At 39.8% G+C, this 16885-nt stretch overlaps 1 protein-coding gene across 1 annotated transcript in view; it reads right to left on the reverse strand.

The window, feature by feature from the left end:
- Positions 1-16885, reverse strand: part of pdzd8 (PDZ domain containing 8) — a 150177-nt gene that overhangs the window by 58711 nt on the left and 74581 nt on the right. The window lies entirely within an intron of this gene.

Consider the following 16885-nt stretch of genomic DNA (forward strand, 5'->3'; position numbering starts at 1 on the left):
TTGTTTGAGGCAACATCAACTGAAGCATGAAGTAACCAGATAAGACAGCAGGTTCAACAGCACATTATCCATCATGTCCATCTCAAAGCTGTTGGCTTGGAGGATGAATGAGAATTGAATCACTACAATACACTGGACAAACATTTGACCAAAAAAAAACACATATAGGGGGTTGGGAAAAAAAACTTTCCTTTATCTCTATAGCTTCTTTCAAACCTATTGATCCACACATTTTTAGTTTTAATTTACTTCTCCCTTCTGCTGCATTCCCTTCTCTTTCCCTCAGCAGTAATGACCAGACCTTGACGAGTCAAGTTCCAAAATTATTTTGTTTTCCTCTACTCCATTTAGTCATTACTTAAAATCCATTTCTTCACCCTTGCTTTTTCTGGTCTGAAACCTAGTCTTTGTCTATTTCTGCCACTGAGACATCCGTTGGATCAAATTTCCATCATGTCAATCACTGCTGACAAAGAACTATTGCAAAATTTGTTTTAGTATCCATTTCTCTGGAAGACTCAATTGTTGATCCATTCAATCATTATTGCATTTCCTCTTGCAATAATCCCCCAAATCAAATTTTAAAGGGTTGGAAATGGGGCTGTCTAGAACTTGGGAAGGCATCACCCAGCAATCATATTAATACAGACAATGTACAGCACAATGGTGGTTGAATTAAATTATTTACATACCAGGGAACATGAAAACTGAAATCTGATTCATTTACTCCAAGTAGGAATAAGAAACTGCAAAAGCACTGTGGCACTTACCTACATGGAACACTTTTATCCCTCGTGCCATATAGATTGAACGCTTGAGGTACCTCTCAGAAGGATGATCAAAGCCAATTCAGCTGTAACAACTACGTAAAAATGGCAGCACTTTCCTATTCACAATACATAGTGCAGGCCATTAAATCAAATTGTATTTTTGAAGTGTGGTTATCTTAAAATGCAATACACTTTTGTGTGGTTAATACACAAAGCCTGGTGGACCTGTGTGCTACATTTCCCCTAATGTCACAAAGGCTCTTACTCTTTGTACAGCAGGTTACAGATCAGCTTCTGACTCGTTACCAAAGGCAACACTTACTTGCCAGCTGCAACACTGAGAGCCAGTGTGCCATTCCACCAGGCGGCCATGATTGTGCACTCTTGTCATCGTCTATACAAATATATACTTGATGTTCAATTATGCAACACACTTATTCCATTTAAGCAATGCTGGAAATAATGGCCATAAGAAAACCTGCCCCAGTACTGAAAGAGTGAGTAAATATTTTTGGTTGGCAAGGACCTGTTGTACATAACTGTTATTGTGTACAATGCCATGCATGGTAGCTGGCTTGCACAGTTAATGCACTCAGAGGCCATTCATCAGGGAAGTCCAGCATGGCAGAGCATGCAACGGGAGATCACAGAATGGGTCATAATAACCAGGAGTTGAGAGAGATAAACCCTGAAGCTCGGGTTTAACACAGGAATGGACAAGAGGTTGTGTAGCTACAGAGATTATCTAGGCCCAAGGAAGCTGTGGCATTGGAGGTGATGGACACATGATGGCAAGTCTTCTTTGCAACAGATTTCTCATTATCACACATGCTCTCAAGATAACTTGCTAAAATAGCTGAAACACACCCGCATGTTGCTTGATATATACGTGTGGACTTGTGTGCAAGTAACTGCTATACCAGACAAAGGGAAAACTCCATCATGATCTTTCAGGAAAAAGCATATTTGCTTATTCAGCTCACTCCATTAGACTTAATATTTACTTTAGTAGGGGAGCCTTTGGTTTGGTAATCCCATGAAAATATACTTTATTTGAACTGTGTAGAATCTCATTGGTCAAGCGAGACAGAAATGTTATTGTTCTATTGTCACATAAACCAAGATACAGCAAAAAAACTTTGTTTGCATGCTATCCAGGCAAGTCATTAGGTAATGCAATAATAAATAATTAGACAATATGTACAGAGTAACTTTACAACAGCCAAATAGTGCAGGGCTCTGAGGAAAGTAGAAAAATACATGGTGCAGAGTGAAGTACAATTTTTTTTAAAAAAAAACAGTGCAAGGACCAATCTACCTGTGACGCCACTTTCAGGGAATCATGTATCTGTATTCCCATGTTCCTCTTTTCTACCGCATTCCTCAGTGCCATTTACCGTGTAGGTCCTTTCTCGGTTTGTCCTGCCAAAGTGCAACACCTCATACTTGTCTCCATTAAACTCCATCCACCATTTTTCAGTCCATTTTACCAGCTGGTCCAGATCCCTCTGCAAGCTTTGAAAATGTCCAATCTTTGTGCCACCTGCAAATTTCCAGATCCAATTTTACCATATTATCATCCAGATCATTGATATAGATGGCAAACAACAATGGTCCCAGTACCATCACATGGAATTCCGCTACGTATGCAAATACAGAAACATTAAATTTTTCCACTGGCAGCTCTTTCCTTCCACAGACTGGAGAATAGCGTATCAGTCAGGTAAACGAAGATGAAGTTCAACTATGCGTATAGGGTTTGATTTTGGTTTAGAAGTGTAATCTTCAATCTTGCAGCACAAGTAACTAACAAGGAAGCAATGATGTCGACACTTTTAAAAGGCAAATCTTGCACAAGTGTAAAGTTACCAAAAAATGTGGATGTTTTAGGAGTTGATATTTCAGTTTAACTCAGCAAGTAGGTGTCAATTTAGGGTTGCATGCAAAGGTACTTTAGAGTGGTAATGAGATGTTGTTACATGTGGATACGATTAGTTGTGAAGAAGAAGCTGCAAGGGAAGGAAAATGATGAAATAAGCTATAAACCCAAACAAAAGTGGGAAAAAGATTTAAACATAAAGATAAAAAATGAAATATGGGTAAAGTTATGCTCTGGAACTATGAAGAATATAATAAACACAGGGTTACGCATGATACAGTATAATTGGTTACACAGGTTATATATCACGCCCCAAAAAGCTTTTTAAAAAATGGGATCCAACATCATCAGATAGATGTTTTCACTGTAAGAAGGAAACGGGAATAGTAATTTGGACATGTGAGAAAGTGGAAAAGTTTTGGGAAGATCTAAATCAGGTATTAAATAAAATCACAAAAAGCAACATACCAAAAAATCCAGAGATCTTCCTTCTAAGTAATATAAGAAGTAAAGAATTAGGCCTCAAACTGGATAAAGTGCAAAAAAGATTTATTATGATAGCCTTAGCTGTAGCAAAAAAATGTATAATGTCAACTTGGAAATCAGAAGAGAGCCTGAGAGAACAGCAATGGGGTACATGGAAATGAATAAATGTATTTCATTGGAAAAAATAACATACAATTATTTGAACAAATTTGGGAACCGTACATGGAACACAACAGAGAGGGCTTGCCTCCGGCCTCCACCCCCTAAAATGATAAAAGGATAAGACGACAAAATGACTTGATCCAGTGTGCAAAATTAGATGACACAATTTTCTTGTTTACTTTCATTGCGTGATGACTTTGTTTAATGGTTTTATTGTATGGTAATGGGTTTAATGGGTTTGGAGGGGGGGTGGGAAGGGGGGAGGGAAGGTAGGGGGGAAAAAAAGGGGAGAAAATGCCACTGTGTATATTTAAGAGGGAAATCTTTGTATGTATTTTGATTGATATGGTTCACAATGTGAAAATTTTTTTTTAAATTTAAAAAGGCAACAAACAGAAAATGTACAGTGAGCTTGTCTGGGTCTTATTCAACATGCGGTTACTTAAATGCACAATCTCCTTTTCAATTTCCTTTCTCCAATTACTATAACCAGTGATCTGCATCAAAAGTTGCACAGGACCAGACTAGAATACACAATTTTCGTGTGCAACTCCATTTAACAATATGATTTATGCAAGAGTCACTGGTGCCATATATTTAAAAAATAGGAATATTAAATTATTTTGAGAATTCATTTTAGCTCAGTAGCAGATATTGTCTTGAGTTTTTTATTTAAATGGATTTGGCTAGAATTTCCATTTCCACTAAGTTGATTAATCTTATTTCAGATATTCCTACAATCACTTTAAAAGAGGCTCTCTGGGAATGGCGGAAGGAAACAGAGGGCCTGCAGAGCAGTCAAGCACTAATTTCCTTCAATATCATTAAGTAACACTGCTCACCTAACTAGAGGTTTGATTCAGATTCTTGAGGTTGAATTTTGTTTTCTGAAATCAAAATTCAAAAGCCTTAACAGATGAAATCATCTGCAGTCATACTTTGGTAAATCATAATTCTTCCAGTCTTCTCCAGGGTTATTAATCAGATTGGAGGCCTGCAGACATGTACTGCAGGATCAGTGCTTTCACTATTTTTATTGTTTTAATAACACATCTAGAAAAATTACTGATGCATAACATTAATATAGCTATAACACAGCAACCAAATTCGTTAACAGAATTTTGATTAACCTTATACAACATTATTAGCCCCTTTTCCACTGGCACCCTGTCCTAACTGGGAATTTACTGGGACTGTCCAGTGGAAAGGAACACTGTCCAAATGCTAGCATCAAATGACATATTTCATGCCGGGGATTAACTGCCTCTACCCCTACTCACGTCCCTGGCATTTGCGGACGCCAACGTGCTGACAAAACCAGTGAAAAAGGGGCAGCAGAAAATCACCCATTTCCAGTTGAAGGTAGAACACTCCGATCCCCAGGCATCCCAGCTAAGGGTGGTCCAAACAGCACAAAGGACTTCCTATCCCAGGACATTGCACAGCCAATTAATTGGGAAGCCAGTGGAAAGGGGAGCTAATGATTCAAGAATATATTGGAAAAAAAAAGAGAAAATTTTTTTTAAAAGGGTTATATAATCCAAGTTCTAAACCATTCCAAAGTTGCATGGCACTATAAAGTACACTACTAGTAAAAATAAGAAACAAAAATCCACAAGAATACATAATTATCATTCCATTAAAGATTATGAAAGTAATTCAAAAAGGAGCCCCAAAGATCAGAAAAACTTAAATTTAAAACGCTTGTTGAACATCTTATTTTCTCCAAAGTTAAATATTACATCATATCATGTAACCATTGATTACGAGTGGGCAGGGGATCATCTTTCCATCTGATCCAAATTACTCGTCTTGCAATAAGAAGTGAAGGCTAATGCATGACGTTGAGATGAAGACAATTTCACTACCTTCTGATCAATGATCCCAAACAAGGCTATTAACCGATCTGGTATTAAATTTGCATTAATAATGATTGAGAAAGTATGGACAACCTCTTTCCAAATACTTGACTAGGATCGGAAAAGAGCCGCAGGATCAGTGCTGAGTCCACTGTTGTTTGTCACCTATATTAACATCTTTATTATAATTTTTTAAAATAATTTATAATTTTATAAAATTTTTAAACTAATTTAGACATACAGCATGGTAACAGACAATTTAGGCCCACGAGTCTGTGCCACCCAATTTACACCCAACCGCCACACCAACCGTGCCACTCTTGGATGACAACATAAATGCTACCCTGTTGGAGGAACTCAATAGGTTGAGAAACATCAGTGAGGGAAAATGGGCAAGTCACTAAGATTTGATGAAGAGCTCCAGCCCAAAACATCAACCATGAATCTTCTCCCACTAATGTTGCTCGACCCTCCAAGTTCCTCCAGCAGATTGTGTCCAACTTCAGATTCCATCATTCGCATGATTAATAAATTTGTGAACGCCACCAAAATTGGTGGTATAGTGGACAGTGAAGGTAGTTACCTGAAATTACAATGGGTGCCTCACGTTGAGGTTGTATGACGTTGTCTGTATGGGAGAAGCCAGACAGTGGCAGTGGATAATTACTTCTCAGACTAGAGGCCTAAGACTAGTGGTGTGCCTCAGGGATCAGCGCTGGGACCATTGTTGCTTGTAGATGATCTAGATAATGTGGTAAATTGGATCAGCAATTTTGCAGATTACAGAAAGATTGGAGGTGTTATGGACAGCAAGGAAGGTTTTAAAAGCTTGCAGAGGCATCTGAACCAGATGGAAAAATGGGCTAAGAAATGGCAGATGGAATTTAATGCAGACGTGTGTGACATATTGCATTTTAGAAGGACAAACCAAGGTAGGACATACACAGTAAATGGTAGGGCATTGAGGAGTGTGGTAGAACAGAGGGATCTGGGAAACTGATGGACAGTTCCCTGAAAGTGGCATCACAGGAAGATGGGGTTGTAAAGAGAACTTTTGGCAAATTGCCCTTCATAAACCAAAGTATTGAGTATAGGAGATGGGATGTTATGGTAAAATTGTACAAGATATTGGTGAGGCCAAATTTGGAGTATTGTGTGCAGTTTTTGGTTACCTAACTACAGAAAAGATAATCAATAAGACTGAAAGAGTGCAGAGAAGATTTACTAGGTTGTTGTCTGGACTTCAGGAACTGAGATACAGGGAAAGGTTAAACAGGTTGGGGCTTTATTTCCTGAAGCATAGAAGAATGAGGGGAGATTTGATAGAGGTAATTAAAATTATAAGGGGGATAGATAGAGTAGATAGGCTTTTTCCACTGAGCGTGGAAGGTTGAGGGGGGATTTGATAGAGGTATATAAAATTATGAGGGGAATAGAAAGCAAAGCATCAGATAGGCTCTTCCCCTTGAGAGTAGGAGAGATTGGAACGAGGGGACATAAGTTAAGGGTTAGGGGGCAAAACTTTAGAAGTAACAAGAGGGGAACCTTCTTCACTCAGACAGTAGTGACTGAGTGGAATGACCTTCTGGAACAGGTGTTTACAGCAGGATCAATTTTGTCATTTAAGAGGAGGTTGGATGAGTACATGGATGTGAGGGGGTTGGAAGGTTATGGGCAGGGAGCAGGTAGGTGGTACTAGTGGAGTTCACTTAAATCGGTGCAGACTAGAAGGGCCGATATGGCTTGTTTCTGTACTGTAATTGTTATATGGTGGTTATATGGTAGGTGAGATGCAAACCAGAGGACATGGGTTAAGAGTGAAAGGGGAAAAGTTTATTGGGAACATGAGGGGAACCTCTTCACACAGAGAGTGGTGGGAGTGTGGAATAAGCTGCCAGCTTAAGTGGTGAATGCAGTCTCAATGTTCACATTTAAGAAAAACTTGGACAGGTATATGGATGTGAGGGGGGCGGGGGGATGGTATGGAGAGCTATGGGCTGGGTGCAAGTCAGTGGGACTAGAATAACAGTTCTGCACAGACTAAAAGGGCTGGGGCCTGTTTTCTGTCCTGTGATGTTCTGTGCTTCTATGGATTTATGTGAACTGAGAATGTGGATCAAAAAGTGGCAGATAGATGTTACTCTGAAGAGGGTGAGAAGAACTTGAGAAGTTAAACCAAGACAGAGCTTGCATGCAAGAATGACCTGAAGAGTGTTGTAGAACAGACTTGAGGATACATTGTTTCACAAAAGTATCAACATTAGTAGACAGGGTGTGAAGGCAGCATTAATTGTGCTTGGCATTGAGCGCATGAGTGGAATGTCAATTTCAACTGTACAAGATGTGGTGAGGCAGCTTGGAGTATGTGGCGTTTGGGTCACCTAGCTATAGGAAAGATGTCATTAAGCTGGAAATGGTGCAGAAAAGATTCATGAGAATGTTGCAATGACCGCCAGGAACAAATTTTAACGAGAGGCTGGGATTTTCTCCTAGGAGCATGGAGGTGGAGTGGGGGCTGAGGAAGGAACCTTATAGAGGTTTATAAAAATCTTAAAGGGCATAAGGAAGGTAAATTATCCAAGGGCTTTTTCCCCATGGATGTGGAATCTAAAACTAGAGGTCATAGATTTAAAGTGAGATGGAAAAGATTTAAAACAGACCAAGGCGCACATTTTTCCACAGAGGAAGATGGGTATATGGAACGAACTGCCAGACACTGTGACAATGACAAGTAGAATTGTAACTTTAAAAATATATTTAAACACGTGCTTGATGAGAAAGGTTTGGAGGGACACAGGTTAAATGTATGCAAATGGGTGTCACTTGGGTGGACGTGGACAAGTCTGGTCAAAGAGCCCATTTCCAAGCTGCGAAACTTCACAACTTTCTGCTCACTTAAAGCTGAAAATGAGCCAAGTGCAAAGATGGGCTAAAATAAATGGCAAACTACAAACATATTCAGGCTTATAACACAAAAAATGTGGGGGTTTTTTTGAGACTGTGCATATTTCAATGAGGATTGAGTAAATATTTAAGTCAGTAAGAGATGAATAGCGAATAGAAATTTCTAAAATGTCTCCTTATTTACGAGCAAAACTTATTCCAAGCAGCAAAAAATACAATCAAACCAGTTTCCTGTAGCACATTTCATTTCTATGACTAACACCACCATCTTTAATTTTCTTAATAAATTGGAACCTATTATACACACCAAATTTTAGTCAGGTCACAAGTGTTGTGTCCAGTGTACTTCCTCATAATTAGATTTCCAACAGCCGATAATTAAACTACTTATAAAAATAATGTATTATGACAGACTGAATCGTCCCTTCTGGTGGTTATGGGCACAGTGACAAAACATGTTATGGATTCTTGGTCATCAAAATATTTTCTTGCTAATCTCACTGTGGGGTTGTGTGCACACAGGTACAATTTTATGACAAGATATTACATATCCAAAATGTGAAAATTTTGAGATACTAATTTTCCTAATATAGCATGTAGAATTTTATTGCTTCGGTTGCAAGGATCATGGGTTAACAGAAGGATCATGATTGCTGGAATCATCACATGCTCATTTTGTTTCCTGCATGGTGTGCCTGGTTTTCATCGCATCAATACTTTTGGTACAGGGCAGCAATGTAGGCATTGGCTCAGTAAATTATCCACATGACAAATTTATATCTGGAGTCATAACTCCATTATTGAGATTAAACTACAAGGTATAACTAGACTTTTCCTTTGAGAGTCACGAGGCTGCAGCTTCAATTCTCAAAACAAATCAGTGCAATAAATGTCAACACAAATTGTATTTAGAAAGCAATGTTAAATCAAAGGCCAATTCACCTCCGAGTACTAAAGATCCCACGACACCAGAGGCCAAGTGTGCTTCGATCTAGATCAGCAAAACATTACATTGCTGTTTGAAGGAACTTGCTGTACACAAATTGATGCAGGTCTGCCTGCATTACACAAGGCCACATTTTGTAATGTAAATTCATTAGTCACAGAGGAGTGTTTAATGTCAAACAAGCACAACATGCAACTGCACTGAAAATCTTATTGCATGTTGCAGCTATAGAGTCACAAAATTCAGTAATAAACAAGTATAAATTAAATTACCACATGAGAAATATAAATAAATATTCACAACTTCAGGTAATGCAAAAAATGCTATCATAATCCCAATTTTTTTTCAGGAAGCAAACCTTTTGATAAAAGGTTGTCCAGTGGTACTAGATGACATGCCAAATCTTCTTAGAAATGTTGGTGTCCCTTCTTCAAGCTTGCCCTGATCTGCTGGCTCCAAAAGTGGTCCCCCAACACGAGGAACTGAAACTACTCACCCTCTCCATTGCCTCGTCATGAAAGGACATGTGCATCGTCCCTCAGTTGTTCCATTGTTAAAGTCTCTAACAAGTAATTGTTAGTTCAGAGAGAATAGAACAGGGGACTAAACATGCATCTTAAAGAGCCTATGATAATGGTGATTGAGAAAATTATGTGGCTAGTCCGCACTGATTGGAGTCTTTCAATGTGAAAAATCGAGGATCCATTTGCAAAGGGAAGAACAGAGCCAATGGACAACAGCCTGACATAGATGTTCTTGTGGTCCAGGTGATCGAATACAGAGTGGAGTGACTGCGAAATGGCATCTACTGTTGGCCTGTTATGGCAGTAAGTGAATCAAAGTGGCTGAGGTACACCACAAGGTCACGACCATCCCTCATACGTGCAGTTTATTTTTTTCTTGATAGATTAAGGCAGCTTTAAGGGAACTTCCATCAGCACAGGATAGAATGCGGCTGTCAGGTCAGATCTCCACTCCTAATTATCAAAATCTTTGCAACGCAAAGGAATAAAGATACAGAGTTTCATGCATGCGCAGCCATACCTACATGTACACATCTATATATGTGTACGTCTGCCTGAGTATGTGTTCCTGTGGAAATGCAGAGACAACCCAAATATAAAGAGGCTCAGGAGATCAGGCAATTAAAATAAGATGAATGCACATGGAGACATTGAGAAGGACATGCAAAGTAGTTACAGAAAATGGAGAAACAGTCAATCCCAAAGTAAAATTGGAAAGAAACTATTTAAATATAGTTTTTTAATAGGTTAAAAATAGGTTTTTTTAAATATAGGATCATCGTTTAAAACCAGTTCATGCATTTTTTGGGAGGTTGCTAATAAGATAAATCTATTAAGTGGACAAATGTAGAGGTGTTTCATGTTTAAGATTTGGAGTAGAGTGACAAGTTACTTTTTGGCATATCAGTTCAACCAAACCACACTTAATTCTGTGGAAAGATAAAGCAAAGGTTTCAGAAAAAAAACACCACCTCAGTACAGCTGCAAATGAAATCCTGCTCTGACCGTTTTATGCATTGTACCATTTGCTGAAAACCTCTTATAATAGCATCCTTCTTTTCCACAAAACCAATTTATTGACTAAATCTTTCAAACTAGATTGAGACAGACATTAATCCAAATTTATGTTCTAAGCAACTAGTCATGAAAAGAAAATGTGACATTTCTAAAGAATCAATTCTAATCCTAATCAGCCTCACTTAGTAGGGTTTGAACACTTTCATCAAGATTAAATAGAAATTGTAATATAATTACAGGCTGCAATGTATTTATAAGTGAGCTACCTGTTTTTCCAGCTTTGTTCTATAAATTGTGTTGCCCTGTTGAAGAACTGAGTAAATTGAGGTTTTTTTTAAATTAATAAAAGCACCAACAGTGACCATTGTAAACATTCCCAGATTTCCCACTGCTCAGTGACATTCAGTCCATCTTCAGGCTGCAGTCATGAAAATCCATTAGATTGGAGACTTCAGGACAACAGGAATTTAAGAATGCAACAAAGTCAAAGCGCTGATTGGCCGAGGGAAATGAGCCATCCACAAGCTTGAGATTTACTGCAATTTATTTCAACTGACTGTTGTGATATCTATGAAGCTTGTTTCACCACAATTAGAAAAAGGTTTCCAGCAGAACAATCTTTCAACCTAAACAGGAGTACAAGATAGCAGCTCCTTTTTCTCTCCCTGTTTAAGTGATCCAACTCTTCCCAGTTGAATGCACACAGGTTTGTAACTGCATTATTAGGACACACAAGGGAAATTACGTCACTCAAAAGCAGATGAATGTCTAGGGATTTTTAAAAAAGTGGGGTCAGCGGTATAAACGAGACCAATAAAAGTTATGAAATGCCTATATCAAAGGTCAGCTCTGGTGGTGGTGAAACCTGCTCCTTTTTATCAATGTACAGCATGTCTGCTCATCAATCCAAATGGATGTGTAATCCTGCTTCGTTGAGCTTGCAGATGCCTGAAAGCAGAAATGACTTGGAAGCAGGAAAGGACCAACTTAACAAAAAGCCAAGTACAGAGCCGAACAAACCTGCACCTATTAATCAAATAGAGTTTCAACTATGGAAGAGTTTCCATTTCACAAAAATCTGCCAGAATAAAGCAGTTTTCAAAATTTTGACTATATTCGGAAACCATGGACACTTTGTGGCTACTTTAATTTTCACAGACAAGCGAAGGCCCTGAGTAGCGACAAAATGGGAATTAGGTCGACCTCATTGAATCAGGAGTGATTCGTTTGATTTGGAACTGGGCCTCTGCTTGGGCCAAATCAAATGCGGGGCCGGTTAGTCCAGAAGGTAGGCACCTTCAATGCCGTGGTGCCGACTGCTGCGGGGTCCGTTTGGTTGAGACTCGCCGGAGACACCACTGGAGTGAAACGCGAGAGTGGTCGAACAGACTGGGGACGCAGGCTGTTAGCTCAAGGGCCGCAGCAGTGTTTAAACTTTGCATGCTCGCTTAAGAGGTCGGCAGTCAGACTGCACGTACGTGCAGCCGCTTGGGTCACGCTGGTGCAAGCACGCACATCAACTTCCGTTCTGGAGCAGAAGAGACGGATACGCATCGCCATCTTTTTCGTGACTGCCCCACTAACCACGCGTAACTAGCAGGGCCAGTTCTTCGTGACAGAATTGCACGTTGCTACAACTCTAAATTAGTACACAATTTTCTCATTGATTTAACCATTTTGTCAATTGTGTTAATGGAAGTACTGTATTTGATGGCATACAAGACCCACTGGCATGCAAGACCATCACCCCCCCCCCCCAACTCCTATTTCTGCAGGGAATATTAAGAATTAAACATTTTTTAAGTGAACACTTAACGGACAAGCAGGTCCACACTTTAGTGTATTATGGGTAGACCAGGTCTCATGAGTCCTGGCCTTGGTGACCCCATGTTTTACTTGGTGTTGTTTCATTGAGGACAAACGCTAGGACAAACAGGTAAGTGTACGTTCTATGCCCAGGATAGCAACCGGGGTGGGTGTGGGGGCTTCAAGTTGGGGATCCCTCCATCTCTGATACTGGGCCAGGTACAAAACCACGCTCTCCAAAATGTTACCTTCACATACAATTCCCGGGGTCGTTTTTCAGGGGGAAAAAAAGGGGGTGGGGGGCAGTGGGCTTTAAATGCCAACAAATATGGTACCTCTTCCCATCACAAAGTTCACAAATCCACCCATTTAACTCAGTAATTTTTAAATTAATTTTTAATTTAATTTAGAGATATAGCACGGCATTAGGATCTTCTAGGCAATATCGGCTAAATAACCGACAAAATCCTGCACATTTTTGGAGGGTTGGAGGAAACGGGACAGATCAAACAAACTCCTTACAGACAGGGCTGGATTCAAACCTGTGTTAGTGATACTATAAAAGCATTGTGATATCCACTACATTATCTGTGCTATCCTTTAGTTTCAATGGGGGGGGGGAGGGGAAACATAGCGATAGATCATATTTGAGCTTTGTGATATGCAGAGGCAAAATGAACTCAAGCTAGTTCTCTATCTTCATTCATTGAGATAGATAATAAAACAATAAAGTCAAAGAATTTAGATCTATGCAGATGCTTAGCAAAATAAGACTAGGACCAATTTGTACAAGATAACTGACTAATCTTAAAGTGCTCAAAGGATCAGAAGGTTCTGACATTAATTTGTTTGGTTACAACACACATTGGAACTTCTTCATGACACACTGATGAATGGACTGGCCCGATGGAAATTAGACCTCGAATTAGGTGTATGTGAACAATTATGGCAATCACATTATCCCCAGATATGCCCGAATTGTGCTGCATCCGTAAAGCAATTCCACAAGATGCATATTTATCCAAAAGCTTGCTGAATTAATTTGCTATATCTCTTGAAGCTCCAAACCTTTTTCCATGTTTATGTGTTCCTCCTGATCGACATTCCACACATCCCTTTTTAAAAACAGTTAGGAAGCCGGCTGTTTCACCAAACACACACTTGCGCAGCTCCAACAAATATAGCTCCCTGTGTTTCGGCCATACCCGTAGTCTCAGAAGCACAGAGGAACAGATTTCAGTGGCTGTTGGGATCTTCAGAAACACCCTTGATGGCTTGGAGGTGTATTCACAGTTTACTCCAATAGACCATCCCTGTTTGTGGGCCAATAGCTTATGGTGAAATGACTAAACTAGCAAGAATCAAATTCTTGTTCCAAGGTCCCAGCAACTGCATCCCAACGTATTAAAGCTTTCTTCACCGACATGATTAAATGACAATGATGATCTTGTGGTCCCTTCATTACAAACTGCACTGGCACATACCAAATAGGAGTTAAAAATTCATCATGTAAACACAGATTTTAAGATTTCAAAAGACCACGTGATGTGGCTATGTAATGGTGGCCTGCTTCTGTGGAAACTTGGAACCTATTGTACCTCCACACTAAGACTACACATCTCCAACAAATTCAATCCACACAAGCCACTTTAGAGAATTTGAATTGTATGGCACTGGGAGTTTTTTTTAAATAACAATATCACATCCTTGGCCAATCAAGACATAAAATTCTGGAACAAACAAATGTCAAACACCCATACTGAACAAATTAGGGTGAGCAGGGAGAAACAATTCAAGTTTCCTGAAAGAAAACTGACTAGAGAAAGAAGGTTACCAGGCAATTTGCAAAAGTATCCATGTAAAAAAAAATTAAACAGCTGGATAGTATTTAGCACCTGACATTTAAAAGAAAAGATTGCTCATTACCAATGTATTAATATAATTACAGTATTTCATGTGAAGAAACAGAAAGGGTATAATTAGAGAACTTTAATTTGTGAATAAAACTACACTTTGTTAAGAGGGATGAAGAATAGTTACTTGTGCAAATCAGTTTTGTCATGTCTAGACTTATAAGATTATTGAAGTCAGAGATGCATGCTTTGCAGCTTTTTTCAGTTCTTCTGCTGTACTACATTGCCCCTATCTGTTTACAACAGTCCTGCATTCAACAATTCACTTTTTTTTAAAAAAACATAGAACTTGCATGATTTTTCTGTTCTGAAGTGTCTCCCAACTTTCACACAGGAACGACCAAAACTCTAAATATCCACATCACACCTCGATTTTAGACAGAATGCCTGAAGTGCGGTACTTAAGGAGGCTGGATATCAGTTGTTCACAGATCGCCTGGTAAAACATTACACTGGTAAAACACGAAAATCTGCAGACACCATGAGAGCTTGAAAGCAGCAGGGATTACAGATGGGGAGCAGTGAGAGAGAATCCCACAGAACTCCCTTTGGAGAGCAAAGGAGAACTTCTTCAAGAGAATTTGCTCTTAAATTTCTTTGAGCATAAAAACAGGATCAAATTGCAACTTATTACTATTAACATAACCCCCTTCTAATTCTAAGCGCACGAGTCTGTAATGTGTACATGTTCAGAAAAGTTCTTTGATTCAAAGTCCAATCTCACTTCTCATTTCTCTAAGTTCACCGGTATCAGGCAATTCTTATACTGTGCACAGAATTCAACATTTATGATTTTCACTAGGCTCTTGTGTAAAGGTGATTTTTTTTTAAACCACACAGAAAGATTCGTGTTGGCTTCAGAGAGAACAAACTTATTTACTTCCATCAGTCACTTCAGTGTCTTGCCGGCGAAACTTGCCCCATCAGGGTTATCCAAGTGATAACCTTTTCTTCCAGGTCACCACCAAGTTCCTCTTGTTTCCCTTATTTCAGGTGAAACACACTAGCCAGCCATTTTCTCTTGTAAAGACCACAAGGATTTTTTCAACAGGCTGAACTCAGAACTCACAACCATCTTCAAAATGGGGTCTTCCACAAGCTTCCAAAAGCCACTGTAGAAGTCAGTTCTCTCTCTCTCTCTGCTTGCAAAACCACATGACTTCTTGCAGGGCTCCAGACCCAGTCTCTAGCCCCTTTCACATTCACACTTGCCAGTGATCCCAGGAATCGAATGCCAGTCAGCCTTTTAAGTGGCAAATGTGAAAGCAAAATCTGCTCAATGCCGGCGTCAGAGGTTGCCGGGGACTGCCAGCCTTGACCCCCAGTACAATCCCCAGCATCTGTAGACGCAGACACCAGTGTTGAGATGAGGCACGTGTGAAAAGGACAGCAACATTGCAGGCACTTCCGATTAAAGGTAGAACAGATCAAATGCCAGGGATAAACCATTGCAAGTGTGAAACTGTTCAGCGAACTGGTTAGGCCCGGGACACTGAATGGCTGATTTACTGGGATGCAAGTGTGAAAGGGGCTTCCAAAAGATCTTATCAGCCTCTGAACAGGGACTGTTTCATTTGCACCTGCTTTTGAAGTTCCTTAGCAAAGCATTTCCAAAATAGTTTTTTACTGTCTTTGCAAATGATGTCTCATTTATAGCAAAGCTCTTGCATTTTAAATGAGATGTTAAGTATTACTTGGTTTGTGGTGACCCCACAATCTCTTTTAAAAGAAACATTTAAATATAATATAAAATATAATATAACCCATCACACTTTGCAATGATAAAGTGTGACAGAAATGTTATTCCTAACTCAAGATTCTTTTATTGTCAGGAAATAGTACAGAATATGTAATATTACATGAAATTGCCCTCTGCCAGCCATAAGGCAGACAAAGAGTTGCCTTAGTATTGCCCGATGCCATTTACAGCAAGAGAGAAAAAGCAGCAAAAGAGAGTCCCTTCGGAGATCATGGATTCCTCACCACTGCCCCTCCCCCATGCTCTCGCAGATTTTGCAAACACACAGATTTCTGTTTGATTCATCAAGATCCAAATTTCCAACACGATCATGAAGCCTTCAGCTCCCAAAGCACTTCCAAAGCCATTTACCCTCAGCACCCTCTTAAATCCCAGCTCCAATACCTGGTTCCCATGAGCCAGGATACAGCAGTGGGACCCCGACTCAAAGTCGTTCGCAGCCTGCGTGGGGGCCCCCTCAGTCACTGAGCCCCTCGCTGGTCTGTAAGATCATCTCCTCTGCTTCTCGACTGGGGGGGCGGGGGTGATCTTCTAATTTCTGGTGCCCTGCACCTGTCCGCTGCTCCCTCAGAATATGCAACTGCTTGTGGCTGCTGCCGAACATAAATCTTAGGCACAGACCTCTGGGGTTTCAGGGCTTTACTTACAAACACCGTCGGCTCCTTTAACAGGCCATTTAAAGCCTATACGGGGCCGCCAGCAATAGGACTGAGCAGATGAACCCCTTCGGAGCTTTGCAGTATCTCCACTCCTTTTGGTCTGCAGCAGTGCCATGATTTGGACACTAAGCAACTGTAGTAAGAACTCCTACAATAAAGGAATTATTGAGCACAAGATATAAAGTTTTGTGATGAAAGAGC

The sequence above is a fragment of the Narcine bancroftii genome, chromosome 10 (genome assembly GCF_036971445.1).
Source record: "Narcine bancroftii isolate sNarBan1 chromosome 10, sNarBan1.hap1, whole genome shotgun sequence".
Taxonomy (NCBI): Eukaryota; Metazoa; Chordata; class Chondrichthyes; order Torpediniformes; family Narcinidae; genus Narcine; species Narcine bancroftii.